Here is a 15,756-nt window from a genome sequence, read left to right as displayed (position 1 = left end):
TATACTTTACAATACACACTTTTCTTAAAAAGTAGAAACCTCTCTTCCTGAAATTCACTGCCAATTTTGTTATCCAAATGTAGCTTGTTCAGTAAAGCACAAAGTATTTTCTTAAAATGACAAATTAAGTCATAAAACACCCACAAATATAGCTGATGCATCACCTTTCAAGTCAGTACCTCCAACACCATTAACGTCCTTTGAATAAGGAATAATCATAATTTCCTGTGACACTGGAAGCAACAGAAAGCCAATTATTTAAACAGCCCCATTTTAGGAAATGTAGTGATCTCTTTTGCATCCTCTGTACAACAGAGGCACAGTAAAAATATATAGGACAGAAGAGGATTCATTTTTTCCAGGTGCTTCCATGAGTCCAATTAATATAAACCTTTTAAAAAAGAATGACGTGGCTCCTAAGAAAAAAAATTTTTTAATCAAGGTCTTTTAACTCTTTCGATATAATTTCCTATATTTGTTTCTGAAGAACATAATCCAAGCCTAGAAAAGCTATATGCTATACTATCATTAGGTTTTAATAAAGTTATAAAAATTATTTCAAAGCCAAATCTAAACATTTATTTTACAGACCTTCACAGGCTATACAATTTTCTGCCATTAAATATTTTTATTCACTATTTAACCAAACAATACCTCACGTATTATCTCATTTAATTCTCACTATACACCTATAACGTAAATATTGTTTTACTAACAAGAAAAAGGAATGCTTATTGAGATTTAAGTTACTTTTTTGTAACTTTTTTCCAGAATCCAGGTTCTCTAATTTGTGATCCAACCCCACCATATTACACAATTCCATAACGCGGCCCATGAACCTCAAGACATATATAAGACAGCTCACAGGCTGCATGAAGGAACTCCCATTTATATTTAACTCTTTTTAATTGACATAAAACATTATACTAGTTTCAAGTGTACAACAAAGTCATTTGATATATGTATATATGGAGAAATGATCACCACAATATGTCCAGTTAACATCCATCACCACACATAGTTACAATTTTTTTTTTCTTGTGATGAGAACTATTAAACTTTTCAGATCTACTCTCTTAGCAAGTCTCAAGTATACAATACAGCGTTATGAACTACAGTCACCACCCTATACATTACAATCCCGTCACTTATTTAATAACTGAAAGTTTGTACCCTTTGATCACCTTATATTTAACCCTCATGTAATGTTTTACATGCATAGTTTATAATACAGATAAAATATATGAGTAAAGTAGTACAATTAGATAATTTGTAAATTTAAAATGTACACATACTGGGAGGTGTGCTCAAAAATATTTAGGTGATAGAGTACGTTATCAAAAAGTCTGGTGACTGAAATGTTATCTTTGCCGAAGTACTGTGTACATTAGACTTTTAATCAAGTGATTTCTCTCGATGTTTTTTTCAGACATTCATCTCTTTTCTATCTGAATCCCTACCAAAGCTAAAACCTTCATTAGATATGGTCTTTCCTCTTTGACTCAATCAACCAAACTACCATACATAAAAAATACAGCTCTTAAAAGTTGCAGCATATTCTAAAACAGAGCTAGCCAATAGAACTTTCTGGAATGAGAGAAATGTTCAACTTTGGAGTGCCCAAAATAGTAGCAATAGCCACATGTGCCTTTGAAATGTGCTAGTCCAACTGAAGAACTGAAGTTTTACTTGTATTTAATTTAAATTAATTCATATTTAAATGTAAATATCCCCATGTGGTTAGTGGGTACAATACTGCATAGCAAAGATCTAGAGAGCTGTGATCAATATAACTGGAATAGCATATGTACTCAAGTATATAAATTTTAGGGGCTCCCCCCCAAAAAAATCCTTTAGTAAACCTGCTTTTACATGGTTTCCCAGAAATCCTCTAATATTAATGAATATTTTCTCAATTACTTCATTCTAAAGACATGACGGTATTTTAGAATATTAGCTTGAAACAAATTCAATTTTTGGTACTTTTGGATATGTATAGTAGTTTACTAATAGAATTAGTTTAGTTTAGTATTTTTTTTTAAGGGAGACAGCACACTAATTATTTTTAGGAAATAATTTCATAATTCAAGTGTTTATTATCATTACAAATAAGTATTTTAAAGTTTACTTTTAAAAGCACTGCAAATCGACAAATAAGAAGGACAGGTGGGGGTAGACAAGTTCCACCACATATAAAACATATTTTAAAACATCCATTACTGAAACAGTACAGTTCTGGTGCTTAATTAACAGGCCAATCAAGGGAACATATAGAAAGCCTTAAAACAGTTGCATGTGACAACAAAAACTGAGTATACTTCAAAGGTAGCGTTGCAAAGTATTGGGGAAAACATGACTACTCAATAGATAGCTTTGGCACAGCAGGATAGTTACCTGAAAAAATATATAGTTGAATCCACACCTCACATTTATAAATAGAATTAATTCCAAATGGCTCAAAGATTCAAATGTGAAAAAGAAAACCCCAAAAGTTAATAAAAGAAGTGTGATACAATTCTTTTGTCATCTTAACTTGTACTTACAAGTAAAAGCCTTTAGAAAAAGATAGATAAATCTGACTTTATAAAAACTAAACTTTTCTGTACAGGAAAAATCACTATAAAGAAAATTAAAATAAGGTACAAATGACAAAAAGGACTCATTTCTCTAACAAAAATTTCTTAAAAATCAGGAAAGATCAAGAATAGGTAAAATCTAATGAGCAAAAAACAGACAATTACAAAAAAAGAAAGACAAATTTTACTTAAACATAAAAAATGCTTAACTTTGTTCATCATAAGAAAAATACAAATTAAAACTACGAAGGGATACTATCTTCACTTAACGGATGGCAACGATTCTACAGTTTGATAACACTGACAAGGCTGGGGTGGAGGGTACAGGAGTAAACAAGCAATCAAACATGTTGGTGAGGCTGTAAATAGCTCTCCCAGCAGAAAGTAATTTGGTGGTAGTTCTAATAACATCAACAATAACATCAGCTAATTCTTTTAGCTTTTCCATTGTACCAGGCACTATTCTAAGCACTTATGTGCGTTACGCATTTAGCCCTATGAGCTAGGTACTGTATTTCTTCTATTCTACAAACTGTGAAACAAAGTTGATGAGAAGTTGGTAACTTGTCCAAGGTTGAACAATTAATAATGAGCTACCAAAACTGAATAGTCTCTGGTTCAGCAATTTCAATTCTAGGTATTTATTCTACAGATCTACTGGTACATTCACAAAATAATACATGTACAAGGTTATTCACTGAAGCATTGTTTATAGTAGCAAAAGGTTAGAAATAACTGTTCACCAGTTGGAGTCAGATTAAATAAATTCTGGTACATCCATACATCAGAAGACCATGTAGCTGTAAAAGACCAATAACTGGAAGGATAGCCAAGATATGTTATTATATTAATAAAGCAAACTACAGAAAACTTTATAGCATATTACTACATTCATAAAAAAGTAAAATCAGAATGTATATTTGAATTTGTGGTACATCCATAAAGAAACCTGGAAGGCTACAAAAGTAACTAACAACAGTACGTACTTGTAAAGTGGGTGGTGGGAATTGGGAAGATAGGATATGGGGATGGGAAGGAGACTTTTCATTAAATGTGTGTTTTAAAATTTATGAATTTTGAATCATGTGAATATATTACATATTTAAATAAATCATTTTGGTTGGGTTTTTTTTTTTAAGCAACATGCTAATTGCTTACGTTAGAGATCAAGAAATATATTTTTGGGGACAAATGAAATGTTGACATTCCTAATGTTCTATACATGAGCACTGGTGGTTGGAGATAACATTTGAAGGGACATATCATATAGGGACTAAAAATGAGGCACAGACACAGAGACTGAGCTCCTTTTCCCTGGTTGTTGAACTGTATGAGTATATAACCTCTTCCAATGAAAAGAGAGTCAGATGACTCAAAAGAAGTGCTGAAGATGCATGTGGGAGTGCAAAAGGTGATATTTCTACATTAATATATTATTTAATGTGTATATTAAAGAACCACACATTCATATATGTGTGTGATCTTAAATGTGCATGAGTAAGTTAATCTAAATATCATAACTAAAAATCTGACGCTGGACAAAACCCTTGTTTTTTGGTGTGGAATCTTCTTTGGGAAATTTGTGTCAGGGTGTCCTTACATTTGCATTTCTACATGTGACAGTGATGACCACATCTGGCATATGTGCATGCGCCTTTCATATCCTTGTTAATGCAGAATGTGTCCAGCATTTTCCTGCTGTGAGGGTCTGTGATAGATCTTTTAATGCATTAAATATTTGTTCTGAATGCATTTCTTTGTCCTTTCTCTTATTCATTTTAGATTAAAAGCTTCTATATCAGAGGGTGCCAGCAGCAACAGAACCTGCCTCCTGGGAAGCACAGAACCTCTGCAAGTTTGTAGTTTATTTTGAAAATGCACCTGGTGAGCACCAGGTTTTGGATTGCCAGGTGCATTTTCAAAAAATTCTTCCCCTCTTCCCCAGCCACACAGCTACTGAGAACTACTGACATACATCATGCCTCCTTAATTCATTTCACATTTTCTTTTTTACTGAGAGATAAGCAAGGCAGGTCAATTTACTCTAAAATTCATACTATTAAAACTGCCAGTTCACTGTCACAGAATATTTCAAATCACCAATAATGTTCTGTGGCAGGGATGGCAAAAAGATTTTATCATGCGTGCCAACTCTAACTGATCGGTATCAGTCATATGAAGCATGTTGATATGTATCTTTTCAGATGTTACCCTAGAATACAGTTTTTAAGTTACTGGCACAATTTCTGGAGTCCTGCTTCGAAAACCTCTAGATGTGCAATATTGAGCCAGTAACTTTTATTTCTCTGTAGCTCAGTTTTCACATTCGTAAAATGAAGAAAATTATAGTACCTACCTCACTGTATTGTGTGACACTTAAGTGAGACAATACATGTAGAGCATTTAGAACTCTGCCTGGCACATGGTAAGTGCTTAAAGAATGTTAGCTGTTATTATTATCATCATCATCAGTTAGTTTTAGCATAACATACTGATCTGGTTAAAATAAAATTCTATATAGTAATTCCTTGAAAGAAGGCAAAAAGAATTTCAACTTTCCCAGATCACAACTCTACATGTTCTAAAGTATTTCCAAGTTGCAATTCCCAAATTACTGTGAATTCTAAATATATATATTTTTGGAAGCGATTGAAAAAAAAAAGCACTAAATTCTAAAAATTCCTTTTTTGTTTTGATCTTAGTAGAATATAATTGTTATCTATCTTCGAAGTCTCACACCCTTCTAGATTTCAAACCCACCTATCAGGAAAAAAAAAAAAGGATAAGAGACCAGGGAGTATAGTGCCAGGTTAGAGTTCTGGTTCTACTATTTAACTAACTGTATAACTGTGGACAAATCACTTAACCTTTCTTATCAAAATCTCCACTACTACCACCTTAGTTTATGCCATCATCATCTCCTTCCTACTGCACTGGACTCAACAGTCTTTTTGTTTCCCATGCAGGAAACACAGTGAGCACTTGAAAGCAACTGTCAGTTCTTCCTTTTCCCTTTCTCTTCTTGAACAATTCAGTCCTAAAGTTTATTTGATAATGCAGAGCAAGGCTAGTGTCCATTCTGGTGGAGGAAGGAAGGCAAAGTCATGGTGGCCCAGAGCAGGATATGAAGGCATTAGCAAAATGATGAGGTCTTCCCTGCAAAGAGTGGTCCAGAATGGGAAGTAACAGCACAAGCAAGGTGAGAAGGGTGTGTATTGCGTGTGGGCAGCATGGGGGGAGCTGAGGCTAGCACGGAAAACAGACTCCTAGAGTGGTAAAGAGGGTGATCTTGCATGGGTGTGGTCCAGCGCAGGGTGTGGAAACTTGAGTGGGGTGAGGAGTACCTCCACTTAGGAAAGAAGATGACATGAGCTATGCAAGATTGTTTGCAAACAGGGAATCAGTCAAATAAATAGATATGTAAAGGATAACGGGAGCCTGTTTCTCATTGTCAGAAAGAGAACCACAAATATTGAAAGAAAGAAAACTAGAAAGAACCCTGATGATATTGGATTTAAGTTGGAGGCGTTGGTATGAAATTGTTATTTTTAATATAAACAGACAAATCAATATAGATATAAAAATGTGTGGTTATACATTATATTCCTATCTATATATCCATAGATATGTTTCCTATCTATGTCCACTCAGATCTTGGAATAATGATACCTAAATAGCAATGAACATATCTAATGCCAAGATACTATATTCTAAACATAATTTTTTCCACTAAAACTAACCAGGGCTTGTTAGGAAAATGGCTGATTCCAGGGCTGGAGCAAGAAAAGTATAAGAAGAGCCTAGAAAGTCTTGTTGTACCAGAAAGAAGTAAAGAATGATGGGAACATGTTAAAAGGAGGGAAAAAAAGACAGCTTGAAGATGGTCCTACTAGCCAAATTGGAGGCAATTTATATATCAAAATACATAGTGATAGTAATGGACTAAAACGAACTGACTAAAATAGAAAAGCGCGCGCACACACACACACACACACACACACACAAATCAATTTAATTTAAAGTAAGGTAAGGAATGATATAATTATACAGTCTCAAAGTAGCTCCCCACAAAATGCTTTTTAATTACAAAGGGAAAGGAGTGATTTTACAGTGGAGAAGCTTGGCAGACATCACCTCAATCGAGTGAGATCAAAGAGTCTATCGTTAATGGGACAAATAAAAATCATGTGCTACCTAACAGGTAGATTGCAGCATCACTTGAGTAATATTCCTGTCAAAGATTGACAGTTTAAATCTAATCATAAGGAAGTATCAAACAAGTTAATATTGGAGGTATTCTACACAATACCTGGCCTGCAATCTTCAGTGTAATGGTCATAAAAGTCAAGGGAAGATGAAAAACTATTCTAGACTGAAGGAGACATCTAACTAACCATTGTCAAGAACATTACAGAACACTGGCAAAATTATTCAGGGGTCTGTGTGTTAGATAATAGTATTGTTTCAATGATAACTGATTGATACTGATAGTTGTATTATGGTTATATGGGAGAATGTCCTTGTTCGTAGGAAACATACACCTTTAAGGGGTCATGAGTATAAGGTTTGCAGTTTACTTTCCAATGGTTCAAGGAAAAAAAAAGATTTTTGAGCTGTACTTGCAACTTTTCTATAGTTTTGTCACTTCAAGATTAAAAAAAAAATTTTTTTTAAGCCTATAATATACCAAATCAGAATTCTTCCCTGCTTGAACTCTTCAGTAGCTCCCCACAGTAACTAGGATGGAACCCATGGCCTACATGTTCTCATCTGCTTGCTCAGTCCTCATGCCCCAGGTGCTAATGAAGGGGTACCTCATTCCCTATACTCTAGCTACACCAGATATAACTAAAGCTCCTGGAACACAGGAAGCTAATTCCCATTTCTGAGCTTTGCATGGATTCTTCTTAGAACACTTGTGCCAGATTTTGGAATCACTGCTCCTTATCAGCACTCAGCTCTCCTCTCAATGTCACCTCCTCAGAAAGGCCTTCTCTTCCCCTCCTGGTGTTCTCCATCACATTACCCTGTTTTATTTTCTTCATAGCACTAAGCACTATCTAAAATTATCAGAGTCATTTATTATTTTTTCCTTTATTTTCAGTATCACCCCCCCCACACACACACTAGACCATAATTTCCTTGGGGAGAGGGGCTATGTCAGTCTTGGTCACTGTAGTGTCCCCACCATGAAGTGCTTAGACGAGGAGGGAACTCATAACTCTTGGCTGACTGACAAGCTAGGCCTCAGTTTTCTCATCTACAAAAGTGGGAATAAAGTATGCCTACCGTGTAGTATTATTCATTGGATAGTATATGTAAATTATTAAAACAGTGCCTGGCATACAACAGGTACTATACAGATACTAACTATGCTTCAGAAAGGAAAGCACTAGTTTGGGTCTAGAACCTCTTTGAAAGTTGAACGGAGCTTTGATTGGGGCATTTCCCCTTAAGTCTGCTCCGCTATTGACTAAGCTTTAGTAGAGAGAAAAAGTTTACTCTCCAAAACCCAGAAATATAATAAATCAAAATGCAGTTAATTTGGTGATATGGCACTATACTAGAAGAAAAACTACTGGTTCTGTTCTTTGTAGAAATATAATTTTTTATTTTTAGAAATACTACTTAAAAATGATTCATACTTTAAATAATGTTTTATGATACCATTACATGTTTTCTAATATATTAGTCTTTTATACTTTCTTCTTCTAACTTATCAAAATTTTTACTGGCACAAGCTCTAGATTTATAAACATTAATTCATCTTCAAAAAAAGTTTCTTCAAAGTAAGCATTATTTCTGCCTGTTCGTGGATAAAGAATACTTAATGTCTGATTAAGGCCACAAGTTAAGTAAAAGTGAATCAAAGCCCTCTCCAGGCTTCAGACTCCCAGCGTGTTCCTGCTCTAAGCATAATCATATATTTATTGAGTGCCCAGGCAGGGCCGGCAGTGAAAGAGATATGTAAGACAGACCCTTAGGACACATTTCTTATTAACGAAAAGTCTAAATTAAAAGGAAATTGAATCTATTTTGAGTTTCTATACGGGAAAGCTGTTTAAACTATTATATCTATGGTAGGCAGAACTCCACAAACCAAACCACAAATCCACAAGGACACTATAAGTAGAATTTCTTAAATCCTGAGAAGAAATGACTGGAATTTTAAACTACCCCTTTTACTTATCCATCTGTTACTTTTTCTGTTGCAGTCAAGACAGTGGGGAAAAATGTTCCTCGAGAAAGACACAGAGCTTACAATCTTCCCTTAGAAAATCACCTACACCGATGTTACACTGCCTCTCTTCTTCAGTATTTCATTGTCTCCCCCCTGCCCCGTCCACCCTCACCCACCACAAACGTACACAGGCCTTATTCATCAAGACTGTAAGTTTATGTGTTCCTTTTTCAAATCAGTAAGCCTTAATATGCAGTAATTTCCCTAAGCAAATTTCATGGGTAAAAATTTTGGAAGTAGTACAATTTTTTTCACCTCACCCGCAAACATCTCCTGACTAATTTTCTGGGTAACAGTTAACACGAGTAATTTGGTGTTCAAGTTTGTGCTCACATCAGATATGCTGGCCTTGGAGGATTCCAAAAGAAATAACTAAAAACACATTTTTTGGGTCAAAAATACATTATAAAAAAATGTGTTGATGTTCGAAATTATTTGGAATATTTTACCTCTAGTCCTTATTTATTAATTTGTTCCTTGTTTCATATTAGATTTAAGATGGCTTCCAAACTTATACTCTACAACTAGTTTAAAGGTATTAAATGGATAAAGACATTAGCACAAAGGAAAATAAGAATAGGGGAATAACAAGGTAAAGCCAGGGGTGAGTTTGACACATAAAAGACATTTGCCAGATAGAAGTGGATCAGAATTGGGGTTCTCAACAGTCTAGAAACTAATGTAAAGAGTGGTATAAACAGTGGGATAGGAACAGGTATAAAACCCAAGATGTGTACACGGTGGAAACAAGCTAACGGCTCAGGAGAAATTAAATCCCATTGTTGGTGCTGAGACATAAATGAAACTTTTCTCAGGGGCCCTCATAAAGGAAAACCAGAATGTAGTCTGTGCTATTGATGCTTATCATAAGGGGATTTATGGTTCTCTTCCTTAAAATGTCCCTTATTACAAATCAATGGTACAATACCAAGTGTTGTTTAGTTAAAATAACTGTTTAGAGTCCAAAAAATAAGTTTTTAATAGTCAGTATAAATTCATATACATTTTAAATTATCTATTCAATTGCCTAAAGTGACCAGGTGGGGCAAGTGGGAGTGGTCACTAGTCAACTCAAGATAATTGATGCCTCTTTTTTTTCTTTTAACAATGTGAAAGTCTAACAAGCAGGATTACAGTTACCATTTTCCAAACCTTAATCTAGAAAAATGAGACATCCAATATATACTTCAAATACAAAATATTTACAATCTAACACTGGTTAGGTACTGCGCTAAGAGTTTTCATAGGCTGATTTAACAACATTCTAAGGAAGCTATTACCCACAAACATTATAGTTGAGGAAACTAAAGCAAGGAGAATGTAAGAAACTTGTCCCAAACTACAAAGGCACACAATACTGTGGTTGAAATTACACGCAACTCTGCAATTGGGTTTAAGACCTTATACTAAATACTTTTCAGATACTGCTCTACTTGCAATGCCATGAGACAAATAACAGAGGGAAAAAGTAACCTGGTAAAATCCCAAGTAAAGACCTCCCCCCCCAAAAAAATAAATAAAAATAAACACCCCAGGCTCAACAGACTTATTCATAAGGTAGACATGATTTTTTGCTATTTAATCAAAAATTATTATCCTTTACAAGTTTATATAAATAGCAGCACATGGATTTTTTTCCAACCACTTGAATGAATGATGCCCTGAATGAGAGGCCTGACTGACGGTACGGAGGGAGAGGAATTCTAGGCACTGCCTGGATCTTTGTTATGGAACGAGAGGCTGCTGAGGGCTTTGTTGATTAAGCGTCACTCATTCACCCAGATCCCCACCCAGTGGTGCGTCTACAACTCCAATACACAGATACACTGTGTATGTGAGGCACATATTTATTAGCTGTTTACCCAAAATCCACTCCCCACTCTCCTTCTTACTACATGAAAGAGCTCCAGTTTTTTTAGGTATTTGCATCAGAAGGCAGTTTGTAGCTGGTCCAAGTCAATTCTTATGGTCACATTCCCACTCCAAGCAACTGGCTTGATCATGGACTTTTCAGGACTCTGGCCAATGAGATGTGAGGAAAAGTCTGCTGATACCTTCTAAGATAAACTGATAAAAGAAAACATACAAGAAGAAAGTCCTTTCTCCTTCCACTGGATAGCAGCATGTCCTTCACTGCTGTGTGAGTGTGTGTATATGTACATGTATGTATCTGTGTGTGTGAGAAACACATATAGATGCAAACAGGCAAAAAAGGAGAGAAATAAAAACAGATACTAGAAAATGAGGCACATAGAAAGGAATAAATTTGTTAAAAAGTCAAGGGAGAGGTGAGACAACAAATATCTGAGAAAAGGTAGAGCCAACCTCTGCTGCCACCACAAAAAAAAAGCTATGTCAATATTATCATTTCTTTAAAGCTTAAAGAGAAGGCACTCTTGCTCTATACATCATTTAGTACACTATCAAGAACACTTGAAGATTAATAACCACAATTTGAGGATGGGAGTAAAAAACTGGTTCAAAAATAGCAACTCACACAGAGCAAGGACCAGATTAAATAAATTTGGTATCTGTTTGTATCTTCTGAATGTGGCTATATGCAAATCCAGACTATAATGATCTTATGAAAATGCATTTTTTATTTTTGTTCACATAAATATACTGTTAAACAGCTATGGCATTATATCCAGATCCAACTCTCAGATTCCATGCACATATTGCTAAATGTCAAATGTATTCATATTCATTTATATTTGAATGCTGCTTTGAGTGGCAAACTATAAATCATCCATTCAAAAATAAAAATACAAATAAAATGGATATGCAGCATTATTTAGCAGCACAGATGAACTTTATTTATCTTACAGTTAAACAGTGAAGTGAATAAGCATTTTCAAACAGAAGCTCTGACTCTGAAAACTTATAACTAAACTGCAAAAACCACAAGTTCCTCCAAGTATCTGAGTTTTCCTCAAAATCTCAGTTATTGTTATACCTTCATCTCCACAGACAGAAATTTCCTTACTTTGATTGAATATCTACTTTATTGAATCTCTTCTTTATCAGAGCATCTAACACTCAATCTCTCTTAAAATGTTTTATTATCTACAGTTACCTTAATTATTCCAGTTGCTCAGTTCAAAAACCTTGGTATAATCCTTGTTCACTCACAATTCATAGTCTACCAAATAGCAAACAGCTCTCTGTCTTCAAAATATCCTCAGAATCTGACCACTCCACACCACTTCCACCCTGGTCCAAACTATGATGTCTCACTGGGATTGGAAGAGCTAGTCTCCAGCTCTGGCCTTCTCCCAGTCCAAACACACTCCACATAGACATTATCTTTTGTCCTTCCCAAGCAGAGTCATCGATTTAGAACAATTCTGAACATGTCACTCCTCTGTTCAACTGTTGTCTTCCTATCTCGCTGAGACCAAATCTTATAAGGCTCTACATGATCTGACCCCTGGCGACCCTTCTGACCTCATTTCCCACAACTCTTCTGCTTCCTCATTCCATTCCAGCAACACTGGTCTCCTTGCTTTTCATGAAACATGCAGGCATACTTCCACTTTGCAATTACTGTCCCCACGGCCTGAAATTTCTTCTGCCGGGTATTCATGTAGCTCAAGACCTCACCTCTTTTGGGTTTTACATAATCACCTTCTCGGTAAGACCTTTCCTAACCCCTAATTTTAAATTGCACTGCTCCCCAACACTACCTCTTCTCCACACTTATCACTATATGACAGTACACTATAAATTTCAGTTGCTGCTTATTGTCTCTATCACCAGAATATAAGACTCATGAGGGCCTTTCTTGACCACTGTCTCCCTAGTGCTTAGAGTAGCGTCTTTTATATGTTAGGTACCTAAAAACATTTGTTAAAAGGTTTTCGTTGAATACTTCTACCTTAAATGCCATCTCATCGTGACATAAAGTCACACATCTCCAATTTTCTTCTTCCTCTTATATGCTATAGTTCAATTTGTAAAGCCACAATCTGCTTTCCTTACAATCTAGAAATGTCAAGGGTCACTAAGAACTTGAAACAAGGGCCACCCTCATTCTTTAAGTGCTTCAGATTCTATCTTCCACCTACGTCTCTCTCAAATTTCTCTTCTCTGCAACTCCACTACCACCTCTTCAGTTCAGGCTCTCGCTGAATCCACACAGTCCAAAGGAAAAAGCCCATATTCCTCATCCTGACAAATAAGGCTCCTTTCCCATCTGACTGCGGCCCACCTTTAGAGTCACGTCCCTCAGTTCTCCTGCACCCTGCTCTCTACACATCAACCAGGGCTCCTCAGTTTAGCACACTTTTTTGAGCCTTTACTACTTTTCATAATATCCACTCACTAGTCTTCAAGGAACAATTCCTTACTCATTTTACAGGACTCATCTCAAGTATTACTTCTGTGAAGCCATCAAAATAACAGCAGCTAACAACCACTGAGTGCTTTCTATGATCCAAATAATTGACTTGCATTTATCATTTGATCCTTAAATAAGCCTATTAGAAAGGTACTAACAATGTCCCCCTTTATATATACATGATAAAATGAGGCTTAAAAATGTTAGGAAATGTGTCTTAAGACTTAATAAACAGATAAGCTAAGATTTGATCCTAGGTCTATCTAATTCCAAAGCCCAAATGACAAAACTCTAAATGAACAGCTGAACTGACCTTCAAATGAGTATTCTACAAGTCTTTACTGAGTTTAGGTCACTTCGAAACAACTGATTTTATTGTTGTGAGATAAGAAGTACAAACCACAAGCTCTAAGAAGCAGGCACTTTACAGCTACCCAGATAATAAATCAAGGAATTCGCTATAAAACATTATTTTAGTTTGCAGGAAAACACATAATTTTTGTGGGCATATTTGTGTGATAAGAAAAAAGTAATAATAATGTCATAATTGCCAATTTATAGCATATACAAAGTTGCAGGCACACAGGCATGGTAAAAGACAAGAGCCTTGTATTTGCATGCCACGTAGCCCACCTGATAAAGATCACCTGATATGTCTAACATGACCTCCGGAATGTTACATCAGTGCTCTACTTCTACCCAATAATTATAACTACACTAGTGTTTGCCCTTCTTGGTAGAGCTTCATTTCACTGACCTTTGCATTATGAGTTGCTTTGCCCAGTTTGCATATAACTTCCCACCCAAAGGTGCCTTTGATGGAGCTTCTGAAGGCAGCCCCAGCAGGTCTCCATAGAAATGGCCCCAGGGTTGTCTCCAAAGTGCCCTGCTTGAGTTGCCATGGTAAACAACCAGCCTAGATTGCTCTATTCAGTTCTCTGCCAGGGTCTCCATGGTGACTGCAAAGGAGGGCTCCTTAGAAGGACCTCACAAGGGCACGTTTCCATGGTGACCCTATCCTGCATATTTCTAAGCAACTTCCCTTCGGTTGTTCTGCAACCAATCAGAGCAGGTTCATTTTGAGAGTAACCCTGGAAGGTTGCTCCCAAAGATATCATTGTAACACACAGGTATTTGGAAGTGAGGTCTGTAAACAAACTGCTTGAAAATGTAAATGGTACCATTCACAAATCATTAAATTAGTTCCTATGCATTTTAGGATCTGTTTTTGATGGGTAACAAAAAAATACTTGTCTCTGTTTCAAACCTTAATAAAAATTATCTTGCAGAATATAATGCAGATAATTAAAGTTTCAAATTTCTCCAATCTTACAACATAGCAGCTAACTAGGTAAAAAATACTTTATAGTGGACATGTCTCTCTCACACACACACACACACACACACACACAGAGACACAAAATGAAATCCAAAATACAGATGGATCATCAGGTTATAATGAGATATCAAGGAAATTTTTACAGAGCAAAAGACAAAATATTTGCAAGTCAAATGAAAAGAAAAAATGTGTTTTTTGGTTGAGTTGGGAAAGCCTAGCCATATTTGGGCCTAAGCTATTTTTTCCTGTGTTTTTGTGGTTGGAACAATCCCAACTACTCTTCCTTTCAATTTAAAATATGAATATAAGCCATTCTGAACAGATGCTTGGTTTTTAAGCCATTTTACTATTCTCCTGAAACTTTAAAATACTGTACTTTTCCTAGTATTTAGTCAAGGGCAATATTTTATCTAATCACAAATTTCAATATCCCACAAATTTAAATATCTTTAGAAATTATTTAACAAATAAAAATATGCTACAGTTCCAATGATACAATTATAATTGTTGTACATGTGCTCACCCATCTCTATTCATTCCAGTTGACTTTTTAAATTAAAAAAATATATATACATACATATATGCGTGTGTATATATATTATATAAATATATAATATATAAATATAATATATATAAGTGTGTATATATATTTATCCCTTACTGTATTGAGAAGGTTAATCTTGGATTTCCTCTTTTTTCTCCTCATTTTGAGGCAAAAGCAAGAGCTCCCCCTCGACCACTAGTTCCATTTGTTCTACATTTTCTGTTAGTCTCTCTCACAGATTCCATTCTCCTACTCTGTCCACAGCAGCATAGTTAAGAAAGGTGAGGCTAATTCATAATCACTTTTTAGTGAAGTCTCAACATTTCACACAAAGTCTGATTTCGTAGAGACTTATTGCTTCAAACGTTCAATATGTTTTTATGAAGCCAAGCAATCACTGCAAGTTTCATTCATTCACAATATTTATTGAGTGACCACCATGTACCAGGTGCTGTTCTCTGGGCTGAGAACATTCAGGAAACAATTAAAAAATTCCTACCCTCAAGGTGTTTAGATTAGCGACAGGGAGAGAAAGAGAAAGAAAGATAATACAAAGAAAACCAGTAAGAATATCATCTTTTGTGTTAGAAAATTATTAAAGCTAGAGAGAAAATTAAAGAAGGGAGGAGGGAGGTTAGCTCCCAAGCCAAGTTGGGATGGGCAGCAATAATACTATGGATTAACAGGGCGGGGGCCGGGAGAGGGGGTGTTTCAAGG

At 35.6% G+C, this 15,756-nt stretch overlaps 1 protein-coding gene across 5 annotated transcripts in view; it reads right to left on the bottom strand.

Moving 5' to 3' along the window:
- SNX7 (sorting nexin 7) overlaps window positions 1-15,756 on the bottom strand; it is a 97,351-nt gene that overhangs the window by 32,120 nt on the left and 49,475 nt on the right. The gene's annotated exons all lie outside the window — the stretch shown is intronic.

This window comes from Balaenoptera musculus, chromosome 1 (genome assembly GCF_009873245.2).
Source record: "Balaenoptera musculus isolate JJ_BM4_2016_0621 chromosome 1, mBalMus1.pri.v3, whole genome shotgun sequence".
NCBI classification, from domain to species: Eukaryota; Metazoa; Chordata; class Mammalia; order Artiodactyla; family Balaenopteridae; genus Balaenoptera; species Balaenoptera musculus.
Note: the sequence above shows the minus strand (reverse complement) of the source record. Positions and strands in the feature narration are given on the sequence as shown.